General features: G+C 41.5%; 1 protein-coding gene across 7 annotated transcripts in view; it reads right to left on the reverse strand.

Annotated features, from left to right (window-relative positions):
• Positions 1 to 25,135, reverse strand: part of TRERF1 (transcriptional regulating factor 1) — a 97,572-nt gene that overhangs the window by 20,439 nt on the left and 51,998 nt on the right. For all 7 annotated transcript variants that reach the window (XM_058019933.1, XM_058019936.1, XM_058019932.1 and 4 more), the window contains one exon: positions 9,036 to 9,133. The gene's annotated coding sequence lies outside the window, so the exon portion shown is untranslated. The remainder of the gene's footprint in view (positions 1 to 9,035; positions 9,134 to 25,135) is intronic.

Consider the following 25,135-nt stretch of genomic DNA (forward strand, 5'->3'; position numbering starts at 1 on the left):
CATAAAAAATATAAACATTCAAACAGTTTTAGTCAGCCATATACTGTGCTCTCATGACTAGTTTTAGTCAGTTGACTATCAAGGCAAGTCATAGACTCAAAAAATTACAGAATGGGTGGGGTTGGAAGGGACCTCTGCAGATCGTCTCTGCAAACCCCTTCTAAAGCACGTTCACCTGAGCATATCTCCAGAGGAGACTCCACAACCTCTCTGTGCCTGTTCCAGTGCTCTGACACCCTCAAAGTAAGGATGGATAGATCATATTTAGATGAACTTCCTGTGTTTCAGTTTGTGCCCACTGCCCCTTGCTCTGTTGCTGGGCACCAATGAAAAGAGCCTGGTTCCATCCCCTTGACACCTGCCCTTAAGGTATTTCTATGCATTGATAAAACCTCGTTTTCTCCAGGCTAAACAGCCTCTCCTCATAAGAGATGCTCCAGTCCCCTTATCACCTCTACAACCCTCCACTAAACTCTTTCCAGTAGTTCCTTGCCTTTATTGAACTAGAGAGCTCAGAATTGGACACAGCACTTCAGATGAGGCCCCAGTAGGGCAAAATAGAGGTAAGATCACCTCTCTGGATCTGCTGGCAATGGTCCTCCTCATGCTCCCCTGGACACCTTTGGCCTCTTGGACCTTAAGGGCACTGCTGGATGTGGACAGCTTGTTGTCCATCAGGACTCCCAGGTCCTTCTCCACAGAGCTGCTTTCCAGCAGCTGGGCCCCCTGGGCTGGTTTAAGGAGCTATTCTTCCCTCTGGCACCCTGCACCTGCCTTCGTGGAACTTCATTAAGATCTCTCCACCCAACTCTCCAGCCTGTCCAGCTCTTGCTGAATAGCTACCCAGGCTTCTGGCAAATCAGACATTCCTCCCAGCTCTGCATCAGGAACAAACTTGCTGAGAGTATATTCTGTCCCTTCATCCAGACCAGTGAGAAATAAGTTGAACAGGGCTGGACCCAGTATTGGCCCCTAGGGAACACCACTAGCAATGGGCCTGCAATCAGACCCCGCACCACTGTCCACAACTCTGGGACCATCCCGTCAGGCAGTTCTCAATCCACCTCACCGATCTAACCCACACTTCCTGAGTTTACCTATGAGGATGTTATGGGAGACAGTGTCAAAAGCCTTGCTGAAGTCAGGTAGGCACTGCTCTTCCCTCATCTCCCCACACAGCCAGACATTCCATCACAGAGGGCTATCAGATATTACTTCTCCTTGGTGGATCCCTGTTGACTACTCCTGATAACCTTCTTTTCCCTCATACCCTCAGAGCTGGCATCCAGGATGAGCTGTTTCATCACCTTTCCAGGGATGCAGGCGAGGCCGACTGACCTGGAGTATGTCTGCTAAGATCAAACCAGTCAATTGAAATAATTTCTGACCAGTCACCTTACATCAGGAATGCTGAACTCCAACTTCTGTTCTACCTTCTCACTCCTCCTTCTTTGTGTTGCATGATTTTAACGGACAAATTTATATTGGATGCAGCCTTTTATAATTTTTAGTGCATAAACTATAACTCAAATAACATTTTACAGATGTCTGTACTGTTTCTGAAGAGTAAAAAAATACATAAGCACACGATAGGATTGTTTTACTACTCCACAATATGAAGCAATCACTGTGTCTACAGTCACACATATGTACAGAGGTACAAAATGCTAATGCACTCATAAATACATTTTAAAATAAAAGCAGACCCTGAACTTGAGCAAGAACATAGAAATATTAAACCAAAACCTTAACTCTGCTTCCTTCACATCTGATTTTCTAAATGCATTGCTCTCCACCAAAGACTCCTGCACACTGATGTTCTTACCTTTCTAACCTGAGAAGAATCCTCCATTGATGTGGATAAATGTGAAGTCACCGATGGAGAAAATTTTAACCATTGCTGGATGCATATTAAGGAGAGTTTGTGCTAGCAACAGCAAATAAGGGCAATACATAGCTGCAGGCAGAAAAAAACCTTTTCCATTCTAGCATAATGTATAACAGAAAGCCATACTACCAATGAAGAGCCTTTGCAGTGTGTATAGTTTTTGTGTAAACCATCTGCAGACATTAGTATGAACAACATCACGTGACAAATAATAGCGAGAATAATTGCAAGTTTATTTCCCCTTTCCAGAAATATACATTGCTTCACAGTTTCTCTGAACACACTCCCTTCCAGATTTTTATAGATGAACAATTAAAGAAGATAGGAGTCAACAATGAATAGTCAGGCTGCCAACAGGGTTTTTCATCCACGACCCAACTTCAAAGACTTCCTATTAAAAATTATGAAGGGAAACTAAACAAACCCTCCACAAAACATTAAAAGGGCATAAAAATAAACACTGTATGGTGTTTCACACTGAAAGGCCATCAACATTTAGAGGAAGAGAGGGAACGTGCATCTCCTTTTATGCCTGCCAAGTTAAGGAAGCTCAGTCAAGATGCTCAGAACACATCTTCCCATAAAAACAGTACTACTGGATCTATAGGCACATCATTTGTATAGGAGCTATGTCCCATTTCACCTATTAGCAGAGCTGTAATTCACACCAAGTTCCCTGAATTTGGCCCTTCTTTTAAAGTCTGAAGTGACAAATATTAGTCAAAGGACAAGAACAATACAAACCAATGAGGGAGAACAAATGTCTCAGGAAACAATTAAAAGACCTCAAGAATTCCAGGAGTAAGGACAGTAAGAGACTTAAGGCAGCAAACAACCTGATTTCATTACAAAAATGTATCAAGGGGCCAACCAGGCCCCTGAGCCCTTCTCTTCCCACAGGCAGGAGCACCACAGTGGCAGATGCTGTGGACTGTACCAGCAGCCACAGCTAGTGCTGCAGTCACCACAAAAAGCGATGTCCCTTGGGCATGTGCCAAGTTCCACTTACTGCACCCTTTCACCTGGGGGTTACCTGTCACAGGTTACAGAACACTGGAAAGCAGTCAAGAGGCTTCATATCTGTGGCATCAGCACAGACACCTTTCTTCCTCTCTCTCAGAATAAAAAAAAATAAATTAAAAAATTATTCATTAGCATTTCCTCTTCAGCAGCTCTAGCATCCTCAACTCAGCCCTGGTTTGAAAGGTGGGACATGCTGCTGTCAGGTAGAATACAGAGTTATCATCAGAGTCATAGAGAAACATTTGTAAAAAGCTCTAAAAAATATAACGGGATATCACATTAAAATACCAATCAAGTCACAAAAAGACTGGAAAGTTTAGTCATTATGAGAATCACATTTGAAAAAAATTGCATTGTTTTCAAACACCCATCTCCCCTCCCCCAAAATAAAAATAAAAGAAAGATGAAAACATTCCTTTCAAAGGCATCACTGATCTGGAGAGAAAAAAATGCAAATGTTTAAAAAGCATTGTTATTCTACCTTCAGGTAATAGAAAAAACCCAGATATGCACATTGATAAAAGCATAATCAGTAATCAACCAGTCCCTTAGATACCAAATGTTTTTTAGTACTCGAACTAAAGGCTTAAACTCAAGGGCTTGATGCTGTATACACAGCATTTGCTATCAGCTTTAACAAAATCCTAACAGTATCCATTTCTTGTCAGATTAAACCAAAGTCTGTCATGACATCATTAAGGCTCAGGGGCAGCAAAGTTAGTCTCTGGCCAACTGAGAAACCATTAGCAGTATACTGAATTACTTCCATTTAAGAGAAAGGAAGAAAAGGGTGCTTTTTCTTCTTTGTGTTTAGCACTGGTGCCTAAACACCCATCACTGCCATTTACCACAACAGCTCTGACTACTAAATGGTTAAACTGAACAACTAACCCGGTAGGAGTTGAAAGCAACAACAGTTCTGCAGTTCTGTGTTTCTGCTCTTCCTAACAGTCATTTATGCTACTTAACCTATTACATTTCTGACATTACAGATACATCCCAATTATGCAATCGTTACAAAGAAACATGAAAACAAATGCCAACAGACAGAAACATTTCTGTAGGCTGCCTAGAAAAAGAAATACCCTACTTAAGTTTATGGATGAAATCTGGAGTCAGGCTAATGGTAGTTCAATTGATTTCAACAGAGACAAGGGTTTGCTTCAATTCTTTTCTCATCATTTCAACAAGGTCCCCTGCAACTTGCACAGCTCCATTCTCCAGACTGAAAGCCAGGGGCCCACCAAGCTGGCTGAAAAGCCTTTACACACTCCAGCTGTCTCCCTCTTCAAGCACAAGTAACTGAAAGGCAATACAAATAGGCTCTCCTGGAAGCATGCCATAACTTAATTCTGGTAAACTTGAAATGGGAAGGAAATACCAATCTTCAATAAAGGTGATCCAATTTTTCTCCTTTGTAAACTCTATCACCATAGAGCCAGAAGCAGCTGTGGGGTTCCCAGCACAGGAAGGACATGGACCTGTTGGAGTGAATCCAGAGGAGGCAACCAAGATGATTACAGGGATGGAGCACCTCTCCTATGAGGAAATGCTGAGAGCACTGGGATTGTTCAGCCTGGAGGAGAGCTTGCAGTGATCTAATTGTGGCCTTCCAGTACCTGAAGGGAGCCTCTGAGAACAATGGAGAGGGACTTTTTATGAGAGCATGTAGTGACAGGACTTGGAGGAATGGCTTCAAATTGAAAGAGAGTAGGTTTAGATTATGCACTAGGAAGAAATGCTTTACTGTGAGGGTGATGAGGCATTGGAACAGATTGCCCAGAGAAGTTGTGGATGTCTCATCCCTGGAAATGTGTAAGACCAGGCTGCATTCTGAGCAGCCTGGTCTAATGGAAGGTGTCCCTGCTGACAGCAGGGGGGCTGAAATTAGATGGCCTTTAAGATCCCTTCCAATCCAGGCCATTCTATAAACTTAGAGAAGACAACAGGCAGTGAAATACTAAGAAGATGATAGTTATATAAAATGAACACTTCTGGCTCCATCACACACCAGAGAAGCCAAAACCCGCAGAATTTTTCAACTCAAGTAAAATTACAGATCAGATGACAGTCACACAATTGAACTGCCTGAATTCACATGAATTTCAGAACAAGACATCCACTACAAATAAGTCGATGCATAAAAGTTGGGCTGGGTGTGTGCTGTGAAACACCAGGGCTGAATGTCAGCCAGAGCCAGTTTCAGAACTGAGTTAATGGAGAGGGATGACAAAAGACTGTATGAGAGCAAATGCTGAAGGAAGCAGACTCACTAAAAGGCTGTAAAGTTATTACAGCTCTAATCTAACCCATCTCAGTAGGCTGCATGGCAGTGTATCAAAAGGGAATTGGATCCTACAGTTTGTCCAACTTATTTCAAGTTTTTCAGCTGTCCCTTTAAGCTAAAAATCTACATGCTTTTATAGATTAATTACTAGCTAGCCTGAAAAAAAGAAGACCAGATAAGATAGCAAAAAAGCCCACACTCCTCCATGTTCAACCAACTTTTGCAGGAGTATCTGTAGCTACTCACAAGCAACAGCATCAGCAGATACTCACTTGCTGGGGACCATCCGTCCTTGTGTCCCTCCCTCCCTCCCTCTGGGATGGTAAAACATCTGCTAAAGCAAAGTTAACCACCACCCCTAGCAGCCTAGAGTGTGTTTTATAACACCTAAGGCCTGCTTAGAAAGGTGTCATTGCTGTGTGTTCTCATGTTTTAATGGTGCATTATCACCCCTCAGTCACACAGGCTGACAGGGCTCTCTTGAGTAACTGCCTTTCTGCCACTGCAATATAAGCTTCATTCTTAACTTCAGGTAACATGAAAGCCAAAATCAAGTTCTCCTTTCCCCTCTTTCATTAAATCTTTCCCCTACTTAGCTTCCATAGAAACAAAACAGTGTTTCTCTTATTCATTTTTCAGCCTTTTTTATGGGAAAGTTTTTATTGACCTGTTTTGTTATTCAGAACTGTCAGATCTCCTGCCAAGCTATTCCTAAACCAAGACAGCCATCATTCAATCATCTTGCTCTCTGATTTCCTTTAGGATAGACACAGGAATAAACAGCAGTTCCTTCCCTGACAGCCTGCATTCTGCTCACAGCAGTGCCTGACCATAGCCCAGCCCTGAAGCTGGGCACACACAGGCACAGTTTTCAGCTGGCCACTACACCCCTGTGACCCCACCCAGAGGAGCAGCTTTGAAAAGTAAGGGATCTGCCCAAGAACAGACCCACCTGCACTGACACACACAGCTCTTGGTGGGAAGCTGGTACTGTCCCTAAGTCTTCAGACTAGAGTAATGCTGGAAGGCTGAGAAGCACAGAATTAGGAGAGTAAGAGTGCCAAATTTCAGACACCTCTGTGCTCTTGTGCCCTGTTTAGATACCACGTTTGCCCTCATAACTTTTTATGCCCCTGCTCTTTTTTTTTTTTTTTTTTTTTTCCTTGGGAAAGAATATAAGCCTGTGAAAAAATCAGCAGTGTTCTCAAAAGAGAATGAATAATTTCCAATGCCAGGCAAGGTGGTTGGGTGAGCCAGCTGAGAGGAAAAGGGAAAGAAAGGTTAGATGATAACTCAAAGACCTACTTTTACACTTTTTTTAAGTATCTATAGAAATCCTGAAGACATCTGATATAGCAATAAAGAGAGGCAGAGACTGAAAATAAGGGTCAGTAGATATCAAGCTCACGGCTGTTTTGGTTAGAATAAACACTGAAGTAGCAATATGGATTTCAAGGACCAAAAATTTTCTACCTCAAGGACAAATGTTTTTAGGGATGAAAACCTTCTCATCCCAATCCTGGATACAATTGCTCCTGTGGTTTCTGCTGCAATTCAGTTTTGGCTGGTTTTGAATGGCAGAAATCTCAAACCCACGCCTGTATCTGCATTCAACCCCAGAGGTTGACGTTCTTAGGCAAAACCAACAACAAAGAACCCACTTCAGTATATGAGAAAGTATGCAAATAGAGGAATTGCAAAAGGGAAGAGGATTGAAAGGAAGCAAAATATTTAGTAGACTGATTTTTATAGCAAGCATAGTAAGAAAGCTATCTAGTCTTAAAATGGAAAAGGAAAAATGGATAAGCTGCTTTTTAATATTAATGCTGGTAGTTCTTCAACAGTTGCACAAATCCTTCAAAAATTATCATTCTCTTTGCAGCTAAGCTTCTGCAGTGCAGTTGGAAAGGCTGCTGAGTCTCATGTGGCTGCTCATTTAAGCTGTTCCCATTTCCACTCTTAAGAGAGACTAGAATGTCCTAATTCAGTTTAATAAAAAACACATTGGACTTGGGGGAGGGGAGAACAACGATGGCACTGGGAGAGAACCGAGCAATTTTTCTACTTCAATGAAGTTTAAAAAAAGGCAGCAAAGAAAAACCAAGAAAAAAACCCCAAAAAAACAAACAACAAACCCAACGAACTCAACAAGAAAAACAGTTGATCATCTCAGGAAAGTCTCTAGAAAAGGAGGAGAAGAAAGGGGGAAGACAAACAGAAACATCTTCCTCTTGTTTTGATCTATGTAAAAATGCATTCTAAGGCACTAGTAATTTAATGAAAATGTTTTTCCCCCAAACTAGCAGAACTATTGTGGTTATTCAAAAAGAGAAGGCTGATTTCTAAATAAAGCCATAAACTGAATTTTGTTTAAGGAAGATACAATTTCATGAGTCCCAAAGAAACAAAGAAGGTTGCTTCAACAAATCTGATTATCTTTGCTGTCAGTGAATTGTTTCAAGGTACTCTGAAGGGTTTGGAGAACTGCAACAAAAGCAAGTATCACATTACTTCATAAAAATGGCTAACATAAAATGATGTGATTTCCTCACAATACTGATGAGAAATAAAAACAAAATACAAACCTTGACTTAAGGCCAGAAGGCACTTGAATTGTATATTCCATTACTAAGTGACTAAAAGCATACCAAAGACAGCACTAACTACAGGTGCTACTGTGACAAACACAGTAGTTTCATTTTTTTAATACTTGCTAATCCCTTACTGCATATTAGATCAAGTGAAACTTGATTTGAAATCTCTTCAGCCAACCTGGATTTGCTGACTGCTATAGCTGAGACAAACTTTCATCCCTACTGCCGAGTCCTACATCAAGGGCAATAATCTCAAATGCTTCCTGGAAAATAAACATGTCCTATCATCAAAATTGTCTTTGGGTTCATATTTTAGTTTACTTCTAGCACTGAACTGACCCACTTGTTATTCCCCAGCAAGATCCTGGTTCTGCAAACATGAAATGAACTTAGGACAGAGAGGGCAGCCCTCATTCAGTTACTGTATGTGGCTACATTACAACCTCTGGTCACTGCTGCTGATTTGGGGGAGAGGGGGAAATTTTCAAACATTAATCCATCAGCTATTGCTGTGACCACAGGCATGATAAACCTGCAAGTTTAGTTTAAGGTGAGCCCCCTTGTAATGCACTTAATAAGTTTCTTCCTGACCTCTGTAGTGTTTACTCTTTGCTGAGTGCAATGTGATTGCCTTTTTCTCTAAGTGGAAATGCTTCGAAACAGGCAAAGAACATATGCTAGAATTTGCAAAAACAGGCAAGGAGGAAACATCCTGAGAGATAAACAATCAAAAAAATCAAGCACAAGTAGTAGTATGTGGAAAATAGCATATGGCTAAGCTTTCAGTGGGGAGGGAACAGTTAGTTTGAGCCTGGTGTCTCCCACAAAGGAGAGAGTTTTGAGAAATGCAGCTGCAGGACCCTCTGAAAAGTCCATCCCTCTAAAAAAAGCCATGTTGGTGCCTAGCAATGGAGCCAAGTCAAATCCAATGGCTAAAAAAACCTGACCACCATGGTTGCTGTTTCTTTTTTCCTTAAGTTAATGTCCTTTTGCTGCTATGAGACAATATAGCCAAAGCAGTCCTTTAAGATATGTGTCTATCTCTTGTGTCATACACATTGTGGAGCACAAAATAATATTCTACTAGATGCACAGCCAACACACAACTAACCAGATCTGAGAAGTCCATCAATAAATTCACAGGGACTCAGAAGCCCAAACTTTGAAAAACTGTCAAAAAGCACTGAACCTGATTAAAGAAGACAGCCTTCAAAAAACTGGACATAGGATGCTCTGACATTACCTGATTTTTGAGGATTTGTGAGATTCTTGTAACTTCTTGTGCTGTCTTTGCCATAACATGTCATGCTGCTTTCATTCTGTGATCTCAAAGTGACGTATCTAAACAAAACAAAAGAATGAAAATTAGATTTCTCCCACATGTGACTATCTCCCAGCACCAGCTTGCCCCAAAGCATGAGCAGATTTGTGACAATGAGTTTCCTATTGCAACACAACAAAAAACTAACTTCTATTCAATAGAGTATCTCCAGGTTACTCTATCTTTTAAGTCACTATGGCAGAGGGCAACTATCAGCACTCCAACTCCTTTAAAGAACAACCAAGAATCCCTTTCCCTTACTGATTGTGAGAGACTGCTTTGTTGTCAAATCTCTGGGATGGATACAGACCTTCAAATTAGGGACTGAAATACAAGTAAGTGAATCTTTTATTCTTACTCAGCTTGGTGCCTACTGCAAAATGAGGAATGGGTTATGTCGATGCAATAAATAAAACAACATCTTGCCTCCATTGCAGGGACCATAAAGATTTCACAGCACCTCCTGCTGCTTTGACAGAACCCAGAGGCAGGGTGAATGCTCTCCCTGAGAGGAGATTTGCTGGCCCAGAGCTTGCAACCTACATGACAAGTATCACACAAACAAGTGAAGGTACAGCAACCAGGAAGGGAGGGATTAATGAAAGTCAAAGATGTGGGAGATACAATCAGGCTGTCACCTAGTGCAGAAGAGGTATCTAGACAAGGCATCTTAAATTACCTAAATGAAAACAACACACATGTTTTTGTCAATGCTGCTGCCTGGAGGAAAGGCCCTCAGCACCTGAGGGTGTCAAGAATGTTGGCTGAAATCGCTGCGAGGCCACTCTACATTATCCTTGAGAAGTCATGGGGACTGGGGGACATCCCAAAGGACTGGAAGGTGGCTAATGCCACCCCATCCACAAGAAGAGCTTAAAGAGGGACCTGAGAAATTATAGGCCCATCAGCCATACTTCAGTCCCTGGAGAAAGCTCCAGGGGGTTATCACAAATCAGATGAAGTGAGTGATTGGGAAAAGCCAGCATGGATTCACCAAGGGCAAAGTGACACAAGTGTGGAACTCCAACAGTGAGGCCAGTGCTGTTTAATACGCTGGTAAATGGTTTGGAAGACAGAATCAAATATACCTGATAAAGTTTGCCAATGATACCAAGCTAAATGGGGCAGCAGACCCTTCACCAGGAAGAGCCACCCTGCAGAATGCCTGAACAGGCTGGAAGAGTGGGCTAACAGAACCCTTATGGAGTAAAACAAAAACGTGCAAGGTCTTCCAGACTGGACCAGATGGTCCTTGAGGAGCCTTCCAGCCTGGCATTCTGTGATTCTGTGAAATAGGCCTGGAAACTTGGGGTGCAATTCACAGCTCACTGATATCAGTGGAAAATGCTTCATCTGCATTGAGCTCTGCTGGGTTTTGGGAAGTCATTCCAAGCTTAAGAAGAAAATGTAGAAATTACCACAGATAACCTCAGTGACAGCAACCAACTTCATCTCACTGTCATGCTACATTCACTTTTAAAATTATTCTCTTAAAATCTCTGATAATGGGTCCCAAGCACTGTGATGCTGCGACATAGAGCAAGAAGCCACTCCCCAAGTCCAGCAGATCCTTGCACAGAACAAGTGCCCTCCCTTAGTTATCCAGCAAGGTGGGGGAGAAGAACCCAAGCAACTCCCTTGTCCTGCCCAGTGCAAGTCTGTGCTTTCCCCTCCATCCTCCCCTCCCAAAAGCCCACAGAAAACAGCAGAGCACAACCCAGACATGAACCCATCCAAGCAGGCACCATGAGAGAGAGCCCCTCACAAAGCCTGACCTGCCTAAAATGTCTTTCTTTAACAGAACACCTCAGCTGATGATCAATACTGGTAGCACCACATGGATTTCCTTGGATCTAAGTGAGTTTTTGATTACAACATTATCTTGTTGAGCCCCAGTAACTAAAACCTGTGTGCACCCATGTCTTGAAAGAAACGTGAGCCGAAATTCATGAATTCATCACACACTTGCATCCTGTCTGCTCAGTTTTTCTAGGCAAGTCCATGAATCTTTGTTGGAATAAGGTTTTAATAAACTCACATCTACTTAATGCTTTATCTGACTTGGTTTTCACACTGCCATTTAAACACCTCTAGGTTTATAAAAAGCATATTGAATCTTGTAACTGACCAGAAGTTGAGCACCTTTTTTTTGTAAGAAAAAATATTCAGACACATGGAGGAAACCTGAGATTAACATCAGTGGAGCCAAGAGGGAAAATGTCAGGTTTTTTGCCTCAGTTTAACACAGCTATTTAGAACCTGACAATATGTTTAAATTTAATTTTAAAAATATCTGCTACATCATGAGCCATGACCGAAGTCACAATATATAGTTTTGCTTTCTTTGCCATTTATCCATCTGCTCTGAACAAATGTTGCTACTATTAAGCCTAAAAATGCCAAAATATTGTGCAGACAAACCATTCCTGGTAGTTTCTTACAGAGGCTGGGCTGATGGACACTAGGAAAAACAACAACTGAGATACCCAGAAAAGCCCTTTCCTGTTTTTCATATTTGTTCTGGCTGCTTTTCCCACTGTATCACTTTCATCATTAGAGCTACAATACCAACCCTATGCAGGGTTACAGAAATTATCAGACATGTGCAAAGGTCTCATACATAATAACACAGATAAAAAGTAAAACTTTGGACATTTCAGAGCCAGAGGTAGAGAACTGATGGCAGATAAATACTGAAAACAGTCCCAACATAATTAATGCAGGAACAAACAGTGCAGATGTTCATCAAATTCACAAATGAGATTTTAATTCTTTCCATCGAATTTTAACCACCATCTCATTTTTGAGGTTTAGATTAGAAAGCAATCTAACTTTATACTCCTTTGCCATATTCTTCAATTTTGCTTCCATCCCAGCTCTTAGATTTTGCATATAAACAAAGCACAATAAGGAGAAGCTGAGAAGTGAAGCCTACAGCAACATTTACAAATTAAGAGCTAAGTCAGAGATCAGCTATCCCATATACACAATATAAATTTTCAGTCTTCTCTCTTCATTAGGATTGATGACGCTGCTGGAAAATAAGGAGCACATAATACCTTTTATGGGAATGTAAAGCACAGATGAATTAGCAGAAAGAAAATGCAGCTGAATCAATTTCTCATCTCAAGATAGTAATGGAGGCAATTTCTTGAACTTTACTATGCTTGTAACATATTGATCAGCAAAGCTTCACACTGCAAGTTAAAGTAGGTATTTTCCCAGGAATAAAATGGAGGATGGCAGTAGAACTCAAGGTATCACACCAAAGACAGGAATTTTTTCCAGTAAGTTACACTAACGAAAAATCAAAGTTCCCACGTTGCTTGCATATTATCGCAACACACGAGAGGAAGATTTATAGATGAGAGCTGAATTAGGCCTGCAGGAGCCTTCACAAAGCAAATTTAGTGACACGACAGGGTGAATGGTTTCTAATTGAAAGCAAGTAGGTTTAGATTAGATATGGGGAAGAAATCCTTTTCTGTGAAGGTAATGAGGCACAGGTTGCCCAGATAATCTGTGGCTTCCCCACCCCTGGAAGTGTTCAAGGCCAGGCTGGATGGAGCTCTGAGTAACCTGGTTTAGTGGAGGTGTGCTGCTGAAAAGCAGAGATGGACTCCCTCTGTCCGTGCTAGACAGCACAGAGAACCCCAGGGAGGCTGTGAGCACTGCACACCAACTGTGCAGCATTCCCCCAGCTCTCTCCACCTGCAGCTTAAAGGACTCATGTCTGGCCCCAGAGCAGACAACAGGGGATGCAGTACCATAAAGTCACCCCAAGACACCATGGCAGGCAGCTTGGAACTGGATGGTCTTCAAAGTCCCTTCCAACCCAAACCATTCTAGGATTCTATGACTGTATGATTTACTTAAATGGCATTAACTGCTGTATTATTTGACATTAGGAACTTAACCAAGGTGTAACAATTGGGAACCCACACTTTCTGCAGATGACCAGAGTACCCAAAACATGATTCTGAGAATATACCAAAGGGAAAAAAAAGAGCCATAGTATTGAAGAGCATAAATTGCTTGGTTATGATCAAACAGTGTTTAATTAGTTTTGAAGCAGGAAAAGTTAGCCATTGTAAGATAGAAACAGATAAGAACAACAACAGAGTATGTGTATTAAACAAGCAGTATCAACAAAGACTGTAATATCAACTGGCTAAATCAGCAACAAAATAATTACCAGTATCAAAATTATCACCATCAATCACATACCATTATTCCCATTAACACAATTATATCAGAGCAGAGTCTCTCTTCACATGCTGGAAGTCCTCCCTTAATCATCAGCCTGATTAATTTGTTCCCTTTCCCTGGTCCACGTGCAGCTTCTTGCCTGCACCTTCCTAGGAAAACTCTAGGAATTCAAATTCTCTTCTAAGGACAAGATTCTCCATGCATGCATAATTATTTTTATGTGCTCATTTCTGCATCTTTGAAATGCTTCAGGAATATTGCATGACATTTATATTCAGAGAAAATGGCTTAGACAAACAAAGCATCTTACAGATGAGACGCTATTCCACAGATAGACTACAAATTCCAAAATTTATAGGTTTTTCATATGTAGGGTCCAAGGCTTCAGGTAACACATACAGTACAACGTGAGATCATGTTTAAAGTGTCTTTGACGTGGGGTTTCTGCTCAGCTTCATGCCCACCAGACAAAGCAAATGCTCTCATGAAAGGAGACAGTTGACACCACAGGATAACCCGTCTGCACCAAGTGCCTGCTCTCTGGTACTGGCCAGACAGCAGGGCTCAGCTTGGCCCATCCAGGAGAAAATTCCCCTGTACCTCCTACCACATAACCACTGCGTGTCCTCTCCTTATTGAATTCAGAGAGTGGCTGGCAGTACAGGAGCCCCAGAGCTGCTGCAGAACCCATCATCTTCCCCCTCCCAGCTCTCCTGTGCTCATCTCCTGCTCACCTCCTTGGAAAGACAGCAGATGCTCATGCCCCATCTCATTTTTTTGTGACATTCATCATTTTTGCAGGTCTCTTTCCAGATCAAGGACTTCTAGTGGTTTTCTGTCACCCCATACTTTGTACTCTTCTCTTTTACAACACTTTATGGACTGGGGGAGGTGAAATGGGAGGCAGGGAGGACCAGAGCCACATATGGTATTGAAGACAGAGGAGCACCACACATTTATACAGCAGCACTTTCATACTTTCTGTTTTGTTTTCTGTTATCTCACTATCAAGTACTGACACCTGTTTTGTCTATCATTTCACTGCCATTTTTACAGGACGACAGCAAAGTCTCTTCCAGAGCAGTTAACACCTGGTGAAGCATCCATCAGGCATGAACAGTGACTGCCCTCCTCCTCCTCCTCCATGCATGGCTTTCGTTTATCTACAAGCAATTTCCTCCAGCATTTTATCATCCAATCATTCAGTACAGGGAGTTCTGCAATACATTTCAGCCAGTCCTTCTTTTCGTTATTCTTAATACCTCAAGCCCACACTCTTGCAAAATTTCAGTTTCTTACTTAAAACTATAAGGCAACTAAAACTGTTCAAACAAAATCATTGCCAAAAATGACATCAATAAACAACTCTGTTTCCTTGAAAAAACCTCAAACTATCATTTTCCTTTGCAAAACTACTTCAAACCAGCCACTCTCCTAAAAGAAATTCCCCAATCACTCAAAAAAAACCCCATCTAAGTGGACACTCCCCATAATGAACTTTAGCCCTAATTGTTCCAATTTGGCAGCGTTGGGAACACTCACAGCAAGATCTTGTCAACAGCCTGATAACCTGACGTTTGGACCACTCGCTAATGTGCCAACCCTGCCCTAAGAAGATGGAGCAGGAGCTGCACAGCTCAGGAAACAGCACTATGAGAACAAAAAAAACCCCAACCTCAAACAAATAAGCTGACAAACCTGAAAGTCTAACAGCTACTTCTTGGCTCCAGATCTTCCCTGCAGAAGGTGGGTGGGAAAAAAAAACCCCAACCCATCCCACTCCTCTGCAGACTGACTCCTATGCACTGCCAAGAATATTTTGAAAGACATAAAATGTATAATAACTTTTCAACTGAATATTAATTTCTGAATTGAAGGGAAACATCTTAAGGGCGAGTGGGTGTAAGGAATGATTCCTCCTCGGCACTGCCGTGCTATTTATTAAAGGCTGCAAATACCCACAAGAATTCAGCTTTGGCCTTTGCACTGTACACTAACAAGCTTAGTTTACTGACATTCACAAAGCATATGAAGCTCTGCTTCAAATGATCCCTTTGAAAGAGACAATTACCAGACAACTGGAGATTGGATGACCATCAGAGCTAATTAAATTCTTAAATCCTGTTTGTATTTTTATCCATATCTTTCTCGCCATTCTTGCTGAGCAGGGGAATGGGTTGGCTTGGGAGGCTGAGGGAACAAAAATATGCCTTTCCCACACCCCCATTCCCTTCCAGTTACAGATCTGTTTGGAACAAAACTTGAGACATTAAATCAATGCAGCCAGTGGTGGAATTCATCTTACTGTGACAGAAATATTCCATTTTCCCTAGCTTATATTTTAAATTGCTTTCTCATATACCAGGTTATTATTTTTTTTAGCCTCTTTCGTTCCTTACATAATTAAATGCCACGCCATTCAGCTTTTACAATTACTTTTACCATTTTCAGAAGAACATTTCTCAACTTTCTATGAAGAATTTATTCCCCACAAGTATTAGCTCCACTGACTATTTGCTTCTTCATTACATTAAAAGCTCTTAGCCATCCCTGTAGTAATCTTCTCCTTAACACAGACTTTCCTGTAGGGTGGGTACTATATGCCAATCCTCAGTTTCCTTTCTGAGAATTCCACATAACCAGAGGCAGCACAGAAGAGGGGAAAGGGCAGTGCTTTTTAATACCTCATTGCCTTCAGCTGGCAAGCAAGGAAGAAGGGCCAGGCACAATTTATGGATACTTTTTTGTAACAAATTGAGATTTTGCATTTAATACTTGCAAAAACAACAACAATGCTCCCAGAAAGGTCTCCTAGGACCCTTTCACCCATTTGCCCTCCAGGTACAAACAGGCAGCCTCTGAATCTTTGAGTTCTGGCTTCTGTGATTGCTCTTCAAAGATGAGCTCAGTTTTGGAGCAGGTGTGTTTCCAGCCCTGTAACTTCACCTTCAAGGTACTGCCCACACTCAATGCAGGTCCAGCTGCACAACCCTCTCTAAAGCTTGCCAACTCTTAACAAAGCACACAGAAAACCCTAAAGAGGCACTTTATTGATACAGAAGTGACAAAGTAAACATGGATCATTCTGAAAGAAGCAAGTTCATCCTGCTTAATGCTTCTTTGAGAGAAATATAAACAACCCCCCACAGATTAGAGTAATGCCTTCCTGGGAAGGATAAAGATAGTTACTTGGTGAGAGGGGGTCTATTTGTTTCGGGGTTTCATTTGTTTGTTTTTATTTTCTGAACAACTGGGGGGGAGGTGAGACGAAGAACAGAAGAGTGAGGAAGAAAAGGGTCTTTTAAATAATTTAACAGCTAAAGCTTTATTTCTGACCAAAATGCCATCTTGACTCTTAGTATAACAGGAGGAAGGAGTTTCCAGTGAGTGCCTAACAAGCACCAGGGAAGAAACCTTCTCTGTGGCAGGCACAGTACACTACCACAGCATTTTGTCTTGTGAATTATAAGGAGGAAACACTTTGAAGAGGATGATAAACTTGCTTGTCATCTCCGTCTCACCAACTGACCAAGAAATCTTTCAGGATTACTGAAATGATACCAAGCATCACGCCTCCAACTGAAAGCAATGTATGCCTGACCTGCTCGTACTGTTTTGTTCTCTATCACAGACAGAGCTTGAATTATTGTCCCAGACAATGCAGGAGCCAAGAGGCTCTGCCCACATTTCCCCATGATCCCACCTGGCACCCTGGCACAGTGTTTGGCATGAAGGTGGAGGAATTGGGGGCTCCACAAGAGGAGTCAGAGGATAACGTCTCATTTCATGTCCCAGTTTTGTCTGAGGTCACAATGACCTGAATCCAGCATGAATTGCACACAATCGTCCTCCAAGCAAGTGGATCTGCGCCAATTGAACCTCCTAAGTTTTGGTTGCTAGGAGGTAGCAGTGGACAACTTCTCAAGTCCTGTTTACTTAAGCCATTGAGGTTTCCTCTCTGGAATAACCTTCCACAGGCTGCCCACTGGTTTATCTCTCCTTGAGACATCAGACTAGAGCTAAATTCTGTGATTTCCCATCTGCTGTCATTTAGAGAAGCCTCTATGAATTATCTCTCCAAATAGTCTGCAAAAGACCTCCAACACCTCCAGAGCAAGCTCATATCTCTAAACACACCAGATAACACAAATCCTGTTCAGAGAAGTCTTGCATTCAGACATGCTGTTGTTCAGATGGCCATGCACCAAGTTCTGCATCTCAAACCCCACAAGCCAGCACAGCAGACAGAACCTCAGTAACATTTCACAGAGCTTGCCTTAAATTTTCAGTCTGTTCTCTGTCCCTAAAAGATTTATCTCAATGGACATACAATATTTGTACATCAACATTTATTATCAACTGTTTTACATGGATATTAAATTTCAGAGTGTGCTATCTGGAAATCTTGGCTGCTCCAGATCATGCTTTTAAAGACTTACTCTATAATTCTCCTATCAGTTTGTAGGAGATGCATTTTTGTCTTCTGATTTAGGAACATATAAACAGATTTTTCATGGTTATCTTAGCTAAGATTTGACTTGGACTATTTATTTATTGCATTGTTTAAGTGTACTGTGAGCCACCCGATGAAGAAATGGAGAAATAAAACCAACCTCCTCCTTTAGACCACATCATTTCTGACACCATTTCTACTCAGAGATCAGCTCAAGTTTTGTTTGTTTTATGGAGAAAGAAAGTAAGCAAACACAGACTTCAGTTTTTCATCATTTACTGAATTTATGGCATACCAGACTCATTTTTCATCAGGCCTCAGACTCAAGCTGAAATGCTAATTAGAGACACAAAGAAGAGGTAATGCTTTTCCAATAATTAGTAGGCAAGCAATTCTCAGAACAGTGTTATCAGATTTATCACAGGATTCTGGAAAGATGGTGATGCTGACACACATGGTTGTGGTTTCTCTTCTGTTCACTTTTCATTTACAGCAGATACAAACCTCTGGATTATCTACTCATGGGGATGGATTGTGAGTTGATGTTAAAAAAGCTAAAAGAGGAGGCAAAACAACTTCAGTAGACATGAAAGGTGAGAGACATTGAAGTGTGCTGATCAAATCAGAAGCAAAAGCAGCTCAGGCAACACCAGCCAGACCTCAGCAGGCAGTGCTTCAGCTCCGCAAAGCATCAACAGAGCCAGACACAAGGGCAGGTATGGCAGGGGCACCAGGCTCCTGAGCATCCCTGCCATGGTGACACCCACTCCCACTCTGAGAGCACGGGGCACAGGTGAGAGGGAAGGCTGGTGCCACCACTGTGTGGCCTGCAGAGATGCTGAGCCCTGTCCTGGTCTGCCTGCACTTAGCTCCAAGGGCACACCCTGCACTCCTGCCAGGGAAACACCATTATTCCTCCTGGCCAAACCATGGCCTTTACCTTAGGTGTGGGCTGCAAAACTTGCACAGCACCAGAGTGCCTGAACAGCCTTCCCCCAAAACTGCATCCCAAGGAGGACGGCACCAACCTGCACGAGTGCCACGTAGGTGTTCAACAGCAGCTTCATCTGATAAAGATTCCAAGCAGAGACCTCCCAGGCAGGGTTACAATGCTATTAAAATATTTTCTCCTATGTATGAACAACCTTACATTTGTTCCTTTATCTTGCAATGGAGAATTCTTATTACTGTTCTTCAGTTAAAAGACAATAAGAATGGGTAACATATAATGAAGGCACTGCACATATGATTTAAAGTTGCCTCGGAATACCTAATGCACAAAGATTTGTTTTCCTTCAGATGCCAAGAATCAGCCTAGAACAACAGTAATATGATTTTGGCTTGTACAAAACAATGTTTTATTTTTTTAATAGGCAATGGTCCTACATTAAAAAAAATAAATTAAATCCAATTGTCCTTATGGGAGATTTGAAGACAAGCCTTCTGGAAAAGCAGTAACTGCACAAGACAAAAGATAATCAAGAGTACTGTTTCTGTCATATTCTTAGCATTTCTGGACTGCAAATTCAGGCTACGAGAAAAGTCTGTATCAGATGCTGTACCAGATAACAACAGCATGAAAATCTAGATCTTTGCAAAGAGTTGAGAGTTTCAGTAAGCCTAATTTTAAATTTTTTTTAAAATTTTTTTTAATATTGAGAACCCCAGTATAGATTTGATCTTCATTTTAGTTTTTTACAGGGCCTTGCCTTGGAGAAGACCATTTCACAGGAAAATCTTAAGACATTCTTTATCTCATCTTTCCCTTTATTAATGTCTCTGGTAATGCAGGACCCAGATCAGTTTATGCAGTCTCTTGTGACCCTACTGGTTAATTTTCCAGCAATGCCAAGCTATGTCAAATGCTGCATCTCTCTCCATTTTCTACATTAGTTTAGCCAGTGGCCTGATTTCCACTGGGATAGAGATAATTTTCTTTCTGGTACAGTGCTGTGTTTTGGATTTAGGATGAGAGGGAATATCATCCCTCACATTTCAGTTGTTGCTAAGTAGTGCTCACTCTTAGTCAAGGACTTCTCAGTTTTTAATGCTTTGCCAGTGCAGAGGTGCACAAGAAGCTTGCAGGGAGCACAGCCAGGACAGCTGACCCAAACTGGCCAAAGGGATATTCCTTACCACAGAACATCATGCCTGTATACACCCTGGGGGAGGATCACTGCTCAGGGACTGGCTGGGCATGGGTAACTGGGTGGGGAGCAGCTGTGCTGTGCTACTCTTGTCCTTCTCTCTCTTTTTGTTATCTCCCTTTTCCTTGCAGCTATTTTTATTTTATTTTATTTTATTTTATTTTAATTATTAAACAGTTCTTATCCCAAACCATGGGTTTTACCTTTCCCGATTCTCCTCCCCATCCCACTGGAGTGTGGCTGTGTACTCAGTACTCAGCCGCTGCCTGAGGTTAAGCCATGCCACCACATCTAGATTCAAGAATGGACTGACATTCCTCTGCCCACTGAAAACTTCAGCTGCAATCTCATTAAATCCAGAATTCTCTCTTGCAGAATCCTCCTTGAGTTCTGCAAGGCTAAAATGGTCTTAATAGACCAATTGCAATGCCCTGTTCCTTTGAGATCTCCTGCCCTTTTCCAGAAGATAGATGGCACAGTCATCTTCGTTCAGAGAGACTTTGAATTACCAGATTTTTCTGACACTTTCTGAAGCCTTGCAAGTGTGAGCCATCACTCCCCAGTGCCCTTCTGACACACAGATAATTGTTTTCTCCTCAAAAACTATTACAGTGGTTTTGCACAATACAAGCACCTGTTGAAAACAGGAGTGCTGGTCTGGTGTGCCTTCCACAGCCAGCTCCAGCCTCCTCTTTTTGTCCCTGGTGTACCAGCAGAAACCACAACCCAGGAGTGCTCTCCTTCCCCACAAAGACATCCAGAACTGATGATGAATGGAGAAGATCTTTCTGTGTTTGTGCAAGAAGAAAAACACCTCTCTGGTACTCTGTGCACAGGCAGTGCTGAGGCAGCTGGTCATGCTCTCTACATTGATCAGCAAACCACAGCACAAGTACACAGCAGAGTCTTGAGATCCATTTGATAAATTATTATGTCCTTATTTCCAATAGATACACCTGCTCTTGTCAAAAAAACCTGACCATGAATTTCAGATGATTTATTCACTTGTGTGAGCTATGAAGTCCTGAACTGAAAAATATTTCTTACAGTAAAACATACAGGACTAGTAATTTTCTCTAGACAACACAGGACTACTTAAAACATGAAATCCTGAGATGGACAGATCTTAGACCTCTCTAATTCAAGGTTTCTGGTGAATCTGGTGAGAAAGAGGTTATTTGGCAATCCCCACAGATGTCCATCCTTTTCAAAGCACAAATATCAGTGCAGTCTGTACAACTTCTCCAGTGGTAACAGACATGCAGTTTCACTCTACTCCACATGCAGTCTGTGCCTGCATGACTATTCTTACATCTTTATGGGGGTTACACAGTCCATTCAACCCAAGACAAAAATGGAACTGTAACTCTGTGGACATGACTTCACTGGTCTGCTGTCCCAGGCACAGACCTTTCACACAAGCACAAGAGTGGTGTATTTTATATGCCCACAATAATAGAACACTGAGCCACTGAGAAGCTTCTGGTTTGTGTGACCTGAACAATTTCTTATATTTTAAATCACCATCACCTACTTCTTCCAGATTTCACTTCTATCTCTCAGCTTCAATAAGCTCTTAACACGATGATGCTCAATGAAAACAGGATCTTTGGCAAGACTTCGGTAAGTAGGTTCATTTCCATTTCAATTTTAGCCATATCCTCAAATGGATAAATTGCCTCAGTTATTATCAAAAGGAAGTTGCCCTGGACTTGAGAATGCCACAGTTTCCAGGGAGTCCCTGACTTTTGGAAGGTCCTAAACTGAAAGGAGCTAAGATGGGAAATCCTAACATAATTCAGGATTTTGACTCCATCCCAATGCCTGAAGGACAACCACAGACAACCAGTTCTAGGCTCACAGAGCAGTTATAATCTGCTTTGTTTCTAATAAGCAAGGTAAGCAAAGACCCTCACAGCTCCCACTCCTAAATCTGGTGAAGCAGCAAGAAAAGAGTTCTTGCCATCCCCACCAGGTGCTTAAAAAAAAAAATCAACATCCATGTGAATCAAGTAACTTGCCGAATGATTCATGGCTGTCATCTCTGAACAAAAAATTACCCTGTCAATATGCAGAATAAAAAAATACAAAAATTACGCTGCAGATGATTAGAGCAAAATGCATGAGTATTATGGATTCTGAACCTTAATGGATGACAGACTTGCTGCATATCCTTAACATTGGGAGAAAAAAAAATATCTTTTTGGTGGCATAGCACCAGCCTTTGCAAAGAGGGTAAAAATAACGTGCAGCACAAGAGACAGGAATCCAACACATTAGGTAATCTGTGATGAGAACTCTACGAATAAAGCAGATAATATGAAACTAGTTAACTAAAAAATTCCCCAATGAAACACCCATTTACAGATCAAAAGAATACCTGCCTATGTGTTTCAAATTAAAAACCAACTGGAATGACAAGTATTTGCCATTTTAAAATAAGCAAAGAACCAGATACACAAGATGATCTGGATTTGCCCACCCTCTTAGACACATTGGGTTTTAACATTCACAGAGTGCTGAAGCAAACACCCCACCGCTTTTATCTGGATTTGATGTTGCATTTGGCACAAAACTTTCATGTTCAAAAAGAGACTTGGCTTGACAGCAGATGGAGTATTCCATTAAAACATGAGTGGCAACATGTGCCCACCCTCCCAGTCAAAAGCAGAAAACCACTTCTCAGGAATATCTGCCCATAGATCACAACATGCTCACACCAAGCTTACTCACAAAATATTTTTTCCTTGCTCTTGTCCAAAACTGTTCTTCCTGATAAGTAAATTCTGTAACTAATTTATTTTTAATAAAGAAAAAAATTAAATAATGAAACAAAACAAAAAATTCCCCAGCCTCAAGAATTCATTTATCCAGAAAAGTGTATGGAAACACTAACAGCAAGAAGTGATTTCAAGTTAAGGGTAGGTAGGAAGAAGAGAAGCTTCATTCATTTTATAAAAAAGATATGTGGTAGTATTAAAAAAAAGAGAGTAAGACAGAGGGTACATTAATTATGATGGTTCTGTGGTTCTCCTGGATTTCAATTAGAAACCACTTTATTTACAGCTCTTGGCTCAGCAGCAGGCAACCCAATGAGAACATTTTTTATGGTGCAGTTTCTAATGCAAATAGAAGTAAAGGCAACCCTAGAGTGGTTTGCTAACTTATATAATGAGACAGGAAACAAATGGTGCAAGTGAATAACGATCATGTCAAATGCATTTAGAAAGACCACAGGACTAAAATAATAAATTCTCTGACAAGTACATTTACCTCAAAGAACTATCTAACGAAGTTCTTCTTCCCCCTATAAATATATAAACACTTTTTCCTAAGATCTCATTTTAATAATAATTTAAATCTACATTCCACAAAAATACAAAGTTGAACCCATTCTCTCCACTCCCAAAACAAGAAGCGACCACTAGACATAAAAATGTGTCTTTTCTGCTCAGAAAGATGACATTTACTGACTTCAACCAGACTGAAGCACAGTTCTAAGAGGCAAAGCTGGGACGTGCCCAGGCACCCCTTTTGCACTGTTTGCAGCAGCAGCAGCACACAGGGAGGTGAAAGGAATTGTAGGGAAACTCCTGTGGTTTCTCCCACAAAATCCATATGTGGGAGAAACTAGCGTACACAAGCAGGCATCATGCAACTGAATTCTCCCCAAAAATGGCTGAAATGTCTCCCTGAAACCAGGGCAGGATCACCAAGGACTGACCTCACGCGTTCCAGCCACCAACTCAACTCTGTCACCACAACCCTTTTGGTGACAGGGCTGAGGTGCAGCCCCTCACAGATGGCACTGCTCCCTCCTCAGATGCCAGCAGCCCAGGCTGCAGTGACACCACCCTCACCCTTCCACCCCTCAGTTCACAGTTTACAGCCAGAAACAACCAACCCCAGGAATGAACAGCAGATCTGTCTGCTCAGAGGGCTCACACAGACTCAGATTATTTCTTTCACAGTTTCCGCTTCCCAGAGGACCTCATCCAACAGCCTTGTTCAACTCATTATGCTTTTATTCAACATGGAACATCACAGAGGAAAATTCCTGCAGTCATTTCTTATATAATTTTTAAAATGGAAACAAAATAAATTTTGCCTGGTTTAACAGCACTTTTCCAAATTATTCCACATAAAGAACTTTCCATCTTTTCAAACTCACACAGTTGTGTCAAACACTTGCATGCTCTGTCAAAAGATACTCCCCTCCCTGGCTTGTTGGGTCACTTAGGAAAGAACCACCTACATTTTGGGTACCATTTGACAGAACACTTCAAAGGAGTTTCTAATACATAGAAAATGCCTGTCAGCAGCACAGGAGGGATCTACCTGTACACAGATGCTCATATGCTAGTGAGCACTTCACTGAAAGCAGTGAGATATATGTGTTAATTTCTGCAACTCATGTGACTACAGAACTACAGTTTCAATCTGTTTTATGCTCTTATCAGAGAGAAGATTCTAGAAACCATCTTGTATTGCTGTCATTTATAAAGGCCTGCATTTAGAAGAGCAAGAAATGCAGATCTTTATTTCTTTAAGATGTAGCATTCCTTTAAGTCTGTAAAAAACACTTTACACTGGGCAAACTATTTAAACAGGTCTTCCAACCAATGCCTTCATTGTCACCCTCCAAAGATGCCCTACCTGGTAACTGTGGGTACAACTGTGCAACTTATACCACCAACACCCTGGCTGGCTCATGTCTCCAGGTTTCCTCTACAGCTTGTATAAAAAGGGAGAAAACAAAAAAAAAAAGAAAATGCAAGGAAACATTTCTAGAAGAGAATGTGACCAGAGCACTGAAATTCAGTTTCTGCTGAGCTGCCCTAAAGAAAAGACCCTTTGTCTCTTCTGATTGCAAGGACAAGTCAGTTGTCTAAGGAAATTAGCTGGTCCAATCAGAAGTGTAAACTTAGGACAACTCAGAACATTCCATTATTGATACTTCTGTCTTTTGAAATAAACTGCAACAGCAGGAAGTTCAGTTACGCCTTTTTTACAGCTATCCATTATCAGCATCTTAGGGACATCATCTTGTTTGTAGAGGGGCTACAGCATGTTGTTAATGAAGACAAGGTTGGAGGAAAGCAGGCTGTGATGAGGCAGATGCAACTGGTACAAAACACAGAGGAGGGAAAACTCTCGGCCAGGCAAACATCAAAGATCCAATACTTTCCTGTTGTTGTGCTAGAGATGGATCA

This window comes from Melospiza georgiana, chromosome 3 (assembly GCF_028018845.1).
Source record: "Melospiza georgiana isolate bMelGeo1 chromosome 3, bMelGeo1.pri, whole genome shotgun sequence".
Taxonomy (NCBI): domain Eukaryota; kingdom Metazoa; phylum Chordata; class Aves; order Passeriformes; family Passerellidae; genus Melospiza; species Melospiza georgiana.